A 13,915-nucleotide genomic window follows, 5' to 3' on the forward strand; every position below is an offset into this window, starting at 1 on the left:
TTTATCTTTAAGCTGTGAGACTATTATTACATGTTCCCCCTTTCACAGCAAAAGTGTGAATCATCTGTTTTTTGAAGAAATTATTTTTTCTTTCCATCCTTTATACTTCTGAGTTCACATTATAAAGGAAGGGGAAACCAGTGCTCATGATGAGGTAATAGTTTTCATTGTTCACCTGCTCTCCTTAGCACCACCTTGAGATTTCAAAGGATAAAAGAAAATGCAGCTCCCAAAAAAGTAAAACAAAACCAAGGGAAAGAAATAGAGCAGGAAGAGAGACACACACCCTTGTGGCTCAGCTGGTAAAGAATCCGTCTACAGTGTGGGAGACCTGGGTTTGATCCCCGGGTTGGGAAGATCCCCTGGAGAAGGGAAAGGATACCCACTCCAGTATTCTGGCCTGGAGAATTCCATGGACTGTATAGTCTTTGGGGTAGCAAAGGGTCAGACAAGACTGAGCAACTTTCACTTTCACTTGAGATACACAGTTATATTTCCACCATTCAGCTTGAGAGGAATTCTTAATGTACTTAAGGACTAATATAAGCTATATCTTTATTCTATTTAGAGGTCAGTAATTGATGATCTCCGAAGTTTTAACTTCATGTTCATTCAGTACTAACAAAGACATACTTTGCTTACACATGTCTGTAGCTTATTGTAATCTTACAAAATATTTTTATACATTTACAGTAATATTTCAAAACCTAGGGGTTTCTTATCATCTACTGATATAATTGAAAGTAAATATTTTCTATTCATAAGCTCAAGTTATAGGGAACGTTCATTCAGATGTCATCAAAACAGAACCTGAGTCTGAGTTAACCTCCTTTTCTCACATAATTCTCCAGACATTTTTTCTAATAGATTTAGTTAACTAAATGAATTCTATTGACTTGTGATCTTAAACAATGATAAATTATGGGCTTGGTTTTACATGTGAATTATCATGCCTGGTATTTATTATACGATTTTTCTCCTAAAGATTGTTCCAATATATAATACAGAGAAATAAGGTAAAAATTTAATTGAATGATGTCATAGAAGACACTCATAAGAGGCTTAAAGAAATCGGTATGCATAATAGAGAGAAACTGTAATTTTGTGCTCTGGCAGCAGACTACTCAAATCATAGTTATTACAGCGTAACAGTTGCTGGTCCTGCACTCAGATTCTTTTCACTGGGGAAGCAGACTGAAACTAGTTTCTAGGTGACACTACAATCTTTTCTCAGCCTTTCATTTTGCTATCCACCTTTCTCCCTTCTTCTTTGTGGGAATATCTTCTTAATTAATCATTTATAAGAAGTCTATCTTGGAAAGCAAATTTTAGGCCCTTACTTCTCTTTTGGTCATAATACCATGAGTATTTTCCCAATATTTGTCTTCCCAATTAGATATTCACTTTCAGATATAGATGATAATTTTCTATGAATTTAAACTTCATTGAGATAGAATTTCAACCAATTTCTAAAGATTAAGTATTCTTTCCCATCCCACTAACTGAAAAATCTTTTTCTCCTGGTTATTTTAGAGGACGTGCTGAATTAAATGGATGCAGGAAATCTGTCTGTAGTGTCAGAATTTGTGCTTCTGGGACTTTGTCACTCATGGACTATGCAGGTCTTACTCTTACTGATATTTTTTATGCTTTACCTGATCATTGTATTTGGAAACATTGCCATCATAATCTTAATCATCACTGACCCCCATCTGCATTCTCCCATGTACTTCTTATTGGCCAACCTTTCCTTTGTTGATATGTGGCTTTGCTCAGTGACCACTCCTAAGATGATTGCAGACTTTGTCAGAGAGAACAAGACTATTTCCTTTGGAGGCTGCATGTGTCAGGTCCTCTTTGTGCATTTTTTCGGAGGGGGTGAGATGGTGCTATTGGTAGTAGTGGCCTATGACCGCTATGTGGCTATCTGCAAGCCACTTCACTATTCAACCATAATGAACCTTCAGTAGTGCATTGGGCTTGTGGCGACTTCCTGGACCACTGACTTTGTGCAAGCCATGAGTCAAATGGCAGTGATTGTGCAATTGCCTTTCTGTGGCCCTAGGGAAATCGACAGTTTCTTCTGTGACATACCACTGGTAATCAAGCTTGCCTGCACAGACTCTTATAACTTGGGAATATTAATGAACGCTGACAGTGGGGTTCCAGCCATGACCTGCTTTATAGTTTTGTTGATATCCTACACATATATTCTTCTTACTGTTCACCAAAGCTCTAAAGCTGGTGCATCCAGGGCACTCTCTACCTGCACTGCCCACATCACAGTGGTGTTGCTCTTCTTTGGGCGCTGCATCTTCATCTGTGTGTGGCCACTCATTATCACCTGGGTGGACAAATTTCTTGCTGTGTTTTACTCTGCTATTACACCTCTCCCAAATCCAGCCATTTATACCCTGAGAAATAAAGAGATAAAAACTGCTCTGAAGAGATTCAGAAGCTACTACATACATCCCAAGGGAAATATTTAATGCCCAGAAACCTCACTGGAAGCACCTCAAATTGACAATATACTGACCTTACAAAAGAGGTTGAAAATTCTAGGCATTCAATTTATGCCTGTCTCTAAGTACAGGAATAGGGTTAATAAAGTTCATGGAATTTTAACATTTACTAATCAACCACTAGAACACCACAAAATGTTTCTCTAACATTCAACACAAATTGTTCTTTGTGAGTGAATTGTCTAATCAGCTTTCTTATGCCTTTAACTGTATTAAGTGAGAAGCTAAAATTCATTCAACCAAGCTATACATCCATTCTGATGGATAGCATCTTAATAAACTTCTTTCGAATTTTCTCCTAACTCCATTTGGAAGGTGTTTCTGTAACACTGACTCTTTTCCTCAGACTTTTCACTTGACATCTTGTCAGCTGAATTACAGTTTAGCTTCACTCTCTACCCAAATACAAATGGAAAGCAGTAGGAGAAAAATAAAGAGAGAAAACAGTGGTACAGTACTAGGGAATGACAGTGGACACTAGAATAATAGCAGAAGCTATTCTGTGTTTGGTTTCCATTAACTCAATAAAAGAAAAAAAAACCCAAATAATCTTTCCTTTGATTATCTTAGTCTCAAGGATTAACATTTATACTTTGAAATATATTAACCATTGACAGAATGTGATCCACTGGAGAAGGGAATGGCAAACCACCTCAGTATACTTGCCTTGAGAACCCCATGAACAATATCAAAAGGCAAAATGATAGGGTACTGAATGAGGAATTCCCCAGGTCGGTAGATGCCCAGTATGCTACTGGAGATCAGTGGAGAAGTAACTCCAGAAAGAATGAAGGGATGGAGCCAAAGCAAAACAAATACCCAGTTGTGGATGTGACCGGTGATAGAAGCAAGGTCCGATGTTGTAAAGAGCAATATTGCATAGGAACCTGGAATGTTAGGTCCATGAATCAAGGCAAATTGGAAGTGGTCAAACAGGAGATGACAAGAGTGAATGTTGACATTCTAGGAATCAGTGAATTAAAATGGACTGGAATGGGTGAATTTAACTCAGATGACCATTATATCTACTACTGTGGGCAGGAATCCCTCAGAAGAAATGGAGTAGCCATCATGGTCAACAGAAGAGTCCGAAATGCAGTACTTGGATGCAATCTTAAAAACGACAGAATGATTTCTGTTCGTTTCCAAGGCAAACCATTCAATATTACAGTAATTCAAGTCTATGCCCCACCAGTAATGCTGAAGAAGCCGAAGTTGAATGGTTCTATGAAGACCTACAAGACCTTTTAGAACTAACACCCAAAAAAGATGTCCTTTTCATTATAGGGGACTGGAATGCAAAAGTAGGAAGTCAAGAAACACCTGGAGTAAAAGGCAAATTTGGCCTTCGAGCACAGAATGAAGCAGGGCAAAGGCTAATAGAGTTTTGTCAAGAGAATGCACTGGTCATAGCAAACACCCTCTTCCAACAACACAAGAGAAGACTCTACACATGGACATCACCAGATGGTCAACACCGAAATCAGATGGATTATATTCTTTGCAGCCAAAGATGGAGAAGCTGTATAGAGTTAGCAAAAACAAGACCAGGAGCTGACTGTGGCTCAGATCATGAACTGCTTATTGCCAAATTCAGACTTAAATTGAAGAAAGTAGGGAAAACCACTAGACCATTCAGATATGACCTAAATCAAATCCCTTATAATTATACAGTGGAAGTGAGAAATAGACTTAAGAGTCTAGATCTGATAGTTAGAGTGCCTGATGAACTCTGGACAGAAGTTCGTGATATTGTACAGGAGACAGGGACCAAGACCACCCCATGGAAAAGAAATGCAAAAAAGCAAAATGGCTGTCTGAGGAGGCCTTACAAATAGCTGTGAAAAGAAGAGACGGGAAAAGCAAAGGAGAAAAGGAAGGATATAAGCATCTGAATGCAGAGTTCCAAACTATAACAAGGAGAGATAAGAAAGCCTTCCTCAGTGATCAATGCAAAGAAATAGAGGAAAACAACAGAATAGGAAAAACAAGAGATCTTTTCAAGAAAATTAGAGATATCAAAGGAAAATTTCATGCAAAGATGGGCTCGATAAAGGACAGAAATGGTATGGACCTAAGAGAAGCAGAAGATATTAAGAAGAGGTGGCAAGAATACACAGAAGAACTGTACAAAAAAGAGCTTCATGACGAAGATAATCACGATGGCGAGCTCACCTGGAGCTAGACAATTTGGAATGTGAAGTCAAGTGGGCCTTAGAGAGCATCACTATGAACAAAGCTACTGGAGGTGATGGAATTCCAATTGAGCTATTTTAAATCCTGAAAAATGATGCTGTGAAAGTGCTGCACTCAATATATCAGCAAATTTGGAAAAATCAGCAGTGGCCACAGGACTGGAAAAGGTCAGTCTTCATTCCAATCCCAAAGAAAGGCAATGCCAAAGAGTGCTCAAACTACCGCACAATTGCACTCATCTCACACGCTAGTAAAGTCATGCTCAAAATTCTCCAAGCCAGGCTTCAGCAGTATGTGAACCGTGAAATTCCAGATGTTCAAGCAGGTTTTAGAAAAGGTAGAGGCACCAGAGATCAAATTGCCAACATCCACTGGATCATGGAGAAAGCAAGAGAGTTCCAGAAAAACATCTATTTCTGCTTCATTGACTATGCCAAAGCCTTTGACTGTGTGGATCACAATAAACTGTGGAACATTCTGAAAGAGATGGGAATACCAAACCACCTGACCTGCCTGTGGGGAAACCTGTATGCAGGTCAGGAAGCAACAGTTAGAACTGGACATGGAACAACAGACTGGTTCCAAATAGGAAAAGGAGTATGTCAAAGCTGTATATTGTCACCCTGTTTATTTAACTTATATGCAGAGTACATCATGAGGAACGCTGGGCTGGAAGAAGCACAAGCTGGAATCAAGATTGCTGGGAGAAATATCAATAACCTCAGATATGCAGATGACACTACCCTTATGGCAGAAAGTGAAGAGGAACTCAAAAGCCTCTTGATGAAAGTGAAAGAGGAGAGTGAAAAGGTTGGCTTGAAGCTCAACATTCAGAAAACAAAGATCATGGCATCTGGTCCCATCACTTCATGGGAAATAGATGGGGAAACAGTGGAAACAGTGTCAGACTTTACTTTTTTGGGCTCCAAAATCACTGCAGATGCTGACCGCAGCCATGAAATTAAAAGATGCTTACTCCTTGGAAGGAAAGTTATGACCAACCTAGATAGCATATTAAAAAGCAGAGACATTACTTTGCCAACCAAGGTCCGTCTAGTCAAGGCTATGGTTTTTCCCATGGTCATGTATGGATGTGAGAGTTGGACTGTGAAGAAAGCTGATCACCGAAGAACTGATGCTTTTGAATTGTGGTGCTGGAGAAGACTCTTGAGAGTCCCTTGTACTGCAAGGAGATCCAACCAGTCCATTGTAAAGGAGATCAATCCTGGGTGTTCATTGGAAGGACTGATGCTAAAGCTGAAACTCCAATACTTTGGCCACCTCATGCGACGAGTTGACTCACTGGAAAAGAGTCTGATGCTAGGAAGGATTGGGGGTGGGAGGAGACGGGGACCACATTGAATGAGATGGCTGGATGGCATCACCAACTCGAATGACCTGAGTTTGAGTGAACTCCGGGAGTTGGTGATGGACAGGGAGGCCTGTCGTGCTGTGATTCATGGGGTCGCAAAGAGTCGGACACGACTGAGCGACTGAACTGAACTGAACTGAACTGAACCATTGGTTTAGAAGTCCTGAAATTGTAAATTCCTTAATGGTAGGGGCTATGCCTTACCTGGTTAATTCTTGAAACTGCAGTACTTAATGCTTGTAATCAATATTTTTAAAACATATTTTAATTTATATATAAAAGGCCATTTTTTAATTCAAATATCAATACCATTTATTAATCATGGCGTATTTAAGTACAGTCTTTTTTCATGAATTAAAAATTCCTAAAAATTTTAAATAATAAATAAAATTTACTTTCCTTTAGAGGTATAAATTAAGTAAATTGAAATTCAGTTGTAAGAATCAATAATAAAAGTCCTATAATAAAAATATGTTACATATAGAAATTTCATTTCTCTTAATATGGACAGAAACATAGAAAAATGGCAGAATAAAAGTGATGCACTTACATAACAATGAAGTATCAGAAAATGAAAGCAAAAAAAAAATCCATTTAAAATATTGTCAAAAGTAAAATAAAAAAAAAAAATAAATACCTAGGAATAATTTTAACCAACGAGGTGAAAAATCTGTATGCTGAGAACTATAAAACACTGATAAAGGAAACTGAAAATTATTCAAAGGAATATAAGATATCTCATGCTCATAGACTGGAAGAATTAATTCTGTTAAAATGGCTTTACTACCCAAAACAACCTACAAATTTACTGTGATACTTTTCAAAACATTCATAGCAATCTTCACTGAACTAGAATAAACAATCGTAAAAATATTTTGGAACTACAAAAGAACCAGAGTTGCCAAGCAATCCTGAAGAAAAAGAACAAAGCTGGAGACATAGCCCTTCTAGGATTCAGACTATACTATAAAGCTACAGTATCAAAACAGCATGGTATTGGCACAAAATAGACCTATAGGTCAATGGAACAAAATAGAGAACCTAGAAATAAATGTAAAGCAATCCCACTCCCGGCCATATATCCATAAAACATGAAAGCTCTAATTTGAAAATATACATACACCCCAATGTTCATAGGAATTATTTACAATAGCCAAGACATGGAAACAAATCAACTGTTCATCAACAGAAGATTGATTTAAGAAGATGTGATACACACGCACACCCACACACACACTTACTGGAATATTACTCAGATACAAAAAAGAATGAAATATTTTCATTTTTAACAAGGTAGTTGAATATAGAGAAAATCATACTAAGTGAAATCAGTCATACAGAGAAAGAAAAATATTATATGCTATTACTTCTGTGTAGAAACGTGTAGAATATAAAAATAATATAAATGAATCTATACACAAAACAGAAACAGACTCTCAAATAAAACATACTTAGGTTTACCAAAGGAGAAAGAATGGGAGGAGGGATAAATGAGGAGAATGGAATTGGCAGATACAAAGTACTATACATAAAATAGATAAGCAACAGGGATTTATGTATATCACATGGAATTATATTCAATATCTTGTAATAACCTATAATAGCTGAATACATATATTGAGTGTATATATATATATATATATATACACACACATATACAGCTGAATCACTTTGCTGTATACCTAAAACTAATATTGTATAATATTATAAATCAACTATGCTTCAACTAAAGTGAAAAAATTAAAACAATTTTAGCAAAAAAATAGTACTTATCATCCTTGAATGCTTGCTCTATACCACTGCTATGTTTATTATATAAATTTACTATTATTCCCAAACTATGGATAAGAAAATGAGACTCAGAAATATGAAATACAGTCCTCAAGATAGTACAATTTACTTTTTTCTTCACTTAAGGTTTCAAAGGTCAATCTGATTTCAAAAATTACTCATTTATTATATGACACTACACAGTACAATAGAAAACTATTCCTGAGAGTAAAAGAATAAATTATGCCAAGAATAAAGTATTAGAGTGTCTCTCTCAATATAACTGTATAAAAATATTGGGAGTAATGTGATTTGCAAGCTAATTTTATCATGGAGTGAAAGTTGGGAATGAAAGAAACATCACCAAAACACGCCTGCACAGAGGTGGAGCCAAAGGACCAAGAAACCACATGGCAGTCCCTATTTCGGGTGGTCGCCTCAGTTCTTTCTCATGGGTATGCCCATTCATTTGCTGCATTGTCACCTCTGTATTTTTAAAGCATCTTTTACCCTGCCTAGAATAATGGGTATCTTTTTACTTCTCTCAGTCCTTAAAAAATAAACCTCTTAAGTACAATTTGTATGAATTTTCTAATATTCTGAGGATAGAAGGGCATAAGGATGAAAAATGCAACATATTGTCTTGTAATATAATTTGCCACAACAAATGCAAGTATCACATGCTCTCAACTCAAACATTACAGTCACTTTCATACTATCTGACATTATTTTTCACACACTTATCAGAATTCTCCTTAATTCTCACTGGTTTCTTTTATATTCATCCTAACAGATATTAATCAGTGGGATGCATAGTTTTATACATTCTCTAGCCAAACTTAAATGGACAGTAGTCAGTATTAACTTCCAAGTTAGTGAAGATACTATTTACTCTGGTGGAAGCGTTCAAAGCGGTAGGTGGGAAGCAAAAATTTTGTGAGTGGGTTATGAAGCATCACAGTGTAAGGATTAACTATCACTTCCACATTTTGATTCCAGAATCAGAGAATGAACATATTATCTCCCAAAAGACTCAGCAGGAAGTCTTCAGTATGCCATTCTAGTCGGACACGACTGAGCGACTGAACTGAGCTGAACTGAACTGAAGTACATGTTATGATCTATAACCACTGTTGCTAATTGCTTTGCTATAAAATAAACTTGATCAAATGCAGTGTTTATCAATACATGATTTCTGACCATGGTTATTTTGTACAAAATCCCATTTAGAAAGTACCGGAGGTGGCTGGAAAAATAGGTTAGCATTTATAGAATTTATTAGTCTACTACTAAAGTTTCCTCTATAATGGACACCCTTTGGTAAGAATACATGAGACACAGATTTTTTATAATCTGTGCCTCTTCTGAGAGATCAATTACCACCAATTCTCCCCCAGGAATTCTTTGCCACCAGTCTTCCAATTCTATTTACTTTAAACTCTGACCATCTAACCGGACCATTAATAACTTTTCATGAATCAGTATATATGCATGCTTCTAGACAAACAAAATGGACAACCAAATACACTGCTTGCATTTCTTCCAAATGGGGGAATTTATTAGTGTTTTTCAGTATCATAGTCAGAATACTGACAATGTGCGTGCTAAGTTGCTTCAGTTGTGTTCATCTCTTCGCAGTCCCATGGACTGTAACCCACCAGGCTCCTCTGTCCATGGGATTCTCCAGGCAAGAATACTGGAATGGGTTACCATGCCCTCCTCCAGGGGCTCTTCCAAACCCAGGGGTCGAACTCGCATCTCTTATGTCTCCTGAATTGGCAGGTGGGTTCTTTGCCACTAACACCACCTGGGATGCCCAAATACTAACCACAACTAAGTTATATTCAAACGCAATCTTTCACTAAATTGGGACTGTAAAGCTGTAGCCTTTTACTCCTAGTTGCGACCAACATATCATGCAAAACCATCTGTATGTTCAGGCCCAAATTTTAAATTTTCATTCTACTCATAAGGAATTCTGTGTTAACTATAGGTGTACATTTGGGGCAAAGGAAGGCAAGTGGACAGTAGTAGTTGTTGAATGAATTGAGTCATAAATTAATGCAACTTCTCTATGCCTGTGGACCTGCCTAAACCTAATCTCTTACGTATGCTTTCCACTTGAAAGTAAAATGCTCTTTTGCATCTCAATTTAAAGACTTGAATAGTAAGATAGCATCCTCTTCATGATGGTGTTGAGGAAGATTATCACAAAGACCTAATCACCATTTGGACTGAGAAGCTGGACCCGGTCAACTGGAGGCTTTTTATCCCCTCCTCTGTCCTTCCAATATATGTATTCCACTTGTTTGGCTCAGATGGTAAAGTATCTGCCTGCAATGTAGGAGAACTCGTTTCAATCCCTGGGTCAGGAAAATCACTGGAGAAGGGAATGGCTTCCCACTCTAGTACTCTTGACTGGAGAATTTCATGGACAGAGGAGCCTGGTAGGCTATAGTCCATAGGATCACAAAGAGTCAGGCACGACTGAGCAACTAACACTTCAAGTTCCTAGGGAAATATAGTCCAGACCCAAAAGGTTCCCTGTAAATCAAGAAACAATCAAGGTATATGAAGCAATTCAAGCAACTTGGAATGAAATACTAACTTCCCTTTGGAAAGGCTGGCACCTGTAGTGGTTCAGCAAATACTTGCTGAATTGAAAACAGAAATGTAGAGTCAGAGGAAAGAGGGAGTAAGAGATTTGTTGTAATGTTGCAGAGGTGCTCTGCCTTACCCGTATAAGAAAAACAGCTGATAATTTCAGCAGGCTAGTCACTTATATTATACTGGCCCATATAATCTGACCTCTCAAAAAAAGGAGCTCAGAAAACAATATTTTCTCTATGATTGAACCTTTTAAGAAATGTTTGCCTCTTTGATCTCTGTGGTTAGTGCTCCTTAGAACTGCTCCAGGACTAGCAACACTTTTTTGGTGACCCCTTGTAACTGGAAAAGATTAAGTTTGAATTTATGCTGTATCTGCTTCTGTAACTTTAACCCTCATCTTTCCACTTTTGTAAGCATGAATAATGGACTGCCTTGAGGAGATAACCTGAGCTCCTTGCCTGTGAAGGACCACAAGGAAATGAAACCAACACATTCCCCTGCCTGAGGCCTGGCATTCTGGGGAACATTTGCAAGGATTGAAGAGTATTTACTTTGTCTCCTCATCTCCCTACCCCATCTCTGATCCATAAAAGAACCAGGCAACCAGGCCCTGACAAGATGATTATTTTGAGGCTCTAGCACCATCTTCTCAGTCAGCCAGCTAGCTCCTGATAAAGTCTCTTGCTGATCCCAACACCTCGTCTCTCAGTCATTGACTTACCCTGTGAAGAGCAGAGCAAGTTTGGACCCTTGATGATTCAATGAACTGAATCCCCCGGCCATTTATTATGAGCTCTCTACTTTGAATTCTCATGACATTAAGAGAAGAGAAAATTATTAGAACTTTGGTTTAAAAAGTATATGGAAAACAAAGGAATCTATGTCTAATAAAATATGACAGCAAAATATCTTCAAGGAAAACCAGTATCTCCTAACATTTTAATGCCTATTGATAAATATCATTTAGACCAGTGAAAAAGGAATACCTATTAACAAACACATTAGTAAAAATTATTTAGAATTCCGTTGGAAGCATATCCATGTAGTATCCTTGAAAACACTAAACCTGCTTTTTACCTCATTAATACAATTACCATGCCCATTTTAGAGATACTAATATTAAATGATATGGAAATTTAACATGTTGGCAAAAGTTAATATGCTGAAGTCAGATCCAATATTCAAACACAATAATTTTCTGATGTCAACGTCCATGGATTTAATTCCTATGCTATATGTTCTCTCTTTTAGATCATTGCAGAACATATAAATAAGAGTTCATAAGTCTACTTAGCTTTATGCTTAGCTGAGTATTTTTGCCTATATTATCTCATTTATTATTTCTAATAAAATGGTGAGATGGAAACCCAATATTCTTCCATATCAGATGAAGAAATAAGATTGTGACAGATCAGTTAATAGAAGAAAAGGTAACAGAATTTGTGTGCTTTGGTATTCAGCCCTATGATTTTTTTTCTATACATTAACTAAATTCAGACATACTGAATATCTCTAACTCTCTAATGCTATTCAGAAAATCCATGTGCACATACAGAAGACCAAACGTCACCATTCTTATCTTATTTAACACCATTATTTTGCTGTTTAGTTGCAAAATCATGCTTGACTCTTTGCAACCCCATGGACTAGTAGCCCCCCAGGCTCCTCTGTCCGTGGGATTTCTCAGGCAAGAATTCCCGAGTGGGCTGCCGTTTCCTTCTCCAGGTCTTCCTGACGCAGGGACTGACCCTGGTCTCCTGCACTGGCGGCAGTTTCTTCACCTCTGAGCCACAGGGAGCTCCACTTTAATACATTGTCCCCAGTTTTTGATTTCTGTTAGTTAAACTGCTATGATCTCATTTTATAAAAATTTAGACTAATTTCTACATAACATCTAGCCTGGAGAGAAATGAGCAGAAACCTAGTGTGTGAACTGCAGCATTCTCTTTTACATAAGAATTATACATTTACCTTAAAAAGGGAAAGGTACACATAAGCCAAGTATGATTTTGAAAAAAATAAGATAAAGTCGATAACTGAAGTCTTTATTCATAATGGAAAATTATATTTTCTCATTTATCTTTTTAGTATTAAATTTTATGCTATTTTATCATAGAGGTAAAATTCAATTCACGTGATGTAAATCATTTGAAGAGTACAATCCAACGGCATTTAGTACATTCACAGTACTGTTCAATCATCATTTCTTCCCAATCACTGTCCACTAATAAGCCCCTGGCATTTATTAGTCTGCTTCCTGTCTCAATGAATTAACCTATTCTGCATATCGTATACAAAAAGAATTAAAACAATTATGTTACCTTTAGTGTCTGGCTTCTTTCATTTAGCATAATGTTTTCAAGTTTAACCATATTGAAATGTATATTAGTGACTTGTTCCTTTTTGTGGCTGAATGGTATTCCTTTGTATGGATTACCACATTTGTTTATCCATTCATCAGCTGATGAACATTTGGATTGTTTCCACCCTTGGTCACTGTGAATAGTTCTACTCTAAACATTTGTGTACAGTTGTTATTTCAATACCTGTTTTTATTTCTTTGGGATTAAATACTAGGAGCAAAATTGATGGGTTGTAGCCTGGATGGCATCACCGACTCGATGGACATGAGTTTGAGTGAACTCCGGGAGTTGGTGATGGACAGGGAGACCTGGCATGCTGTGATTCATGCGGTTGCAAAGAGTCGGACACGACTGAGTGACTGAACTGAACTGAACTGAGGATAATTGTATGTTTAATTTTTTAAGGAACTGCAACGTAAGACGGATACCATTGTATTGACATTTACTTGACATTTTTCACATGATTACACCAGAATCACGGGCTCAATGGAGGAACATCACAGGTAAAGTCCTATTTTCATCACCTCCTATCAAGGGTCTATACCATCAACACGATTTATACTGCTAACGTTGCCCTTAATCATCTGACTGAAATGTTTGTCAGTTGCTTCATTATGACGTTTCTTTCCCTACTATCCACAATGCACTTTTTGGGGAAAAAAAAGTCTTCATACTTGGCAATACTTAAGAAATAGGGAGCTAAGTTCCCCTTGTATCAGTTCAGTTCAGTTCAGTTCAGTCGCTCAGTCGTGTCCGACTCTCCGTGACCCCATGAATCACAGCACGCCAGGCCTCCCTATCCATCACCAAATCCAGCATAATTTTTCTGTTATTCTTCTACATGGGTGATTTCTCCTCTACCTCATGTACTAATTTATTCAATCATTTATATCTGTATGAAACCATGGATTTTATTGTATACTTTGGATTATAATATAATACTGCTAATTATAATATCTATATTCTATATTTATATATATAATTACTATTATAATCTAATACTGGGAGATTTTTTATTTGCCTTCTAAGTCCCTTTGATATATATCCACATCAAAGTTTGTGATTTTATGTATGTTTGAGCA

The 13,915-nt window shown here is 37.2% G+C and overlaps 1 pseudogene; it reads left to right on the forward strand.

The window, feature by feature from the left end:
• Positions 1-1,544: 1,544 nt before the first annotated feature.
• LOC129563000 (olfactory receptor 4F4-like) lies at positions 1,545-2,489 on the forward strand (annotated as a pseudogene).
• Positions 2,490-13,915: the final 11,426 nt, after the last annotated feature.

Source organism: Moschus berezovskii, chromosome 9 (assembly GCF_049115385.1).
Source record: "Moschus berezovskii isolate FMDL1 chromosome 9, NW_MosBer_1.0, whole genome shotgun sequence".
In the NCBI taxonomy this organism is placed as follows: Eukaryota; Metazoa; Chordata; class Mammalia; order Artiodactyla; family Moschidae; genus Moschus; species Moschus berezovskii.